Below are 2145 nucleotides of genomic sequence, written 5' to 3' on the forward strand. Positions count from 1 at the left end.
TTTCTCAAAATTGCTTTGCTATTTGGTGTCTTTCATGGTTCCATACAAATTTTGGAATTGCTTTTAATTTGTATATCACTTTGGTTAAATTGGACTACTTCAAACAAAATCTTCTGCACAGCAAAGGAAACAAACAACAAAATGAAAAGGTAGACTACCGACTGGGAATGAGTATTTGTAAACCATCTATCTATCTGACATGGGATTAATGTCCAAAATATATAAGAAAGTCACAAAACTCAACAGAAAAAAAAAAAGTAAAAAGTGGGAAAATGATCTGAACAGACATTTCTCCAAAGATTGCATACCAATGGGCAACGGGTATATGAAAATGTGCTCAAAGTCACTAATCATCAGGGAAATGCAAATCAAAACCTCACACCTGTTAAAAATGACTATTATCAATAAGAGAACAGATGATAATTGTTGGCAAGGACGTGGAGAAAAGAGAACCCTTGTATACTGTTGGTAGGAATATAAATTGGTACAGCCACTATAGAAAACAGTATGTATGATCCTCAAAATCTTAAAATGGACTCAGCAATCCTTTTTCTGGGTATATACCCAAAAGAATAAAATCAGCACCTCATAGCAATATCCACACTCCCACATTCATTGCAGAATTATTCATGATAGCCAAGATATGAAAATAATGTAGTGCCATCAAAAGATGAATGTATAAAGAAATTGTGTATATACATTTATGAACATATGTGTGCACAAATACAAAATACGTATATATAATGGAATATTATTCATCCTTAAAAATAAGAAAAAAATACTGCTATTTGTGACAATATGGATGCATCTGGACAACATTATGTTAATTGAAACAAGATAGACACAAAAAGACTAATACTGTATGATCTCACTTCTATGAAAGAATTGTTTGAATGAGTCAAATAAATAGAAACAACATAATGGTGGTTACCGGGGTCAGGCAGGGGAAGGAAATAAGGAGAATTAGGTGAAAGGGTACAAATTTGCAGTTAGGTAGAATAGTTGAGTCAAGAGGTGTAATGTACAGCACGAAGACTATGGTTAATAATATTGTACTGTATACTGTAAATTTGCTGAGAGAGTACATTTTAGGTGTTTTTACCATAAAAAAGGTAGCCATGGAAAGTTATGGATATGTTAATGTTTGACTAAGGCAATTATTTCACTAGGTATATGTATATCAATACATGTTGTACTCTATAAATATATACAATAAAATAAATTTTAAAAAGAATGAACTGTTTCTACTCATTAGTGTTGAGGAGCCCAACTCCAGACCAAACTCCTAGTGTGATCTTTCAGGCCCAGCCATAAGCAATTACAAGGATTTGTGTGGTAGGGTGATGGGGGCAAAGCTACCCTCCCCCTTACCAGACTTGGCACAGTCAATACATCACAACTGCTTTGGTCTGAATATTTGTGTCCCCTCAAAATGTGAATGTTGAAATCCTCACTCCCATGATGATGGTTTTAAGAGGTGGGGCCTTTGGGAGATGATTAGGTCATGAGGGTACAGCCTTCATTCATGGGATTAGAGCTTTTATAAATGAGGCCCCAAAGAGATCTCTCATCCTTTCCACCATGTGGGACACAGCAAAAACCAAAAAGTGGTCCCTCTCCAGCCACAAAATCTACGTTGATCTTGGACTTCCCAGCCTCCAGAATTGTGAGAAATAAATTTCTGTTGTTTATAAGTCTCCCAGCCTATGGTATTTTGTTATAGCAGCCAGAACTCCCTTTCTCAGTGGAGGTGCAGTCAAGGACTCAGGCTCTCCTGCCACAGCCATGCTTATATCTGCATTCCTAGCCTTGGTGCCTTCATTCAGAGACCTCCTTCTCAGGAGCTTCAGCTAACGCATTTCCCAGGTACCCCCCCAGAGAGACATCCTTATTGAGGGGTCTTGACTGAGGCACTCTACCCCACTCTGACTCAATACTCTCTGACTCCTACCCTGCCCCCTCTCCCTGCCCCCAGCAACCTGCCTCCAGAGAAAAAAAGAAGCTTTTTTTCAGGGCTACTCACAATGAGATAATTACCCCTGTTTGTCCTGCATGTTATCTAACCCTCGCCCAGTGCCATTCTGTGCGGGGAAAAGAAACATTGTGGAGCTAACATGTGTTCTTTTTTCTCTTGCCTGCATTGTC

The sequence above is a fragment of the Galeopterus variegatus genome, unplaced genomic scaffold, assembly GCF_000696425.1.
Source record: "Galeopterus variegatus unplaced genomic scaffold, G_variegatus-3.0.2 Scaffold1154, whole genome shotgun sequence".
Taxonomy (NCBI): domain Eukaryota; kingdom Metazoa; phylum Chordata; class Mammalia; order Dermoptera; family Cynocephalidae; genus Galeopterus; species Galeopterus variegatus.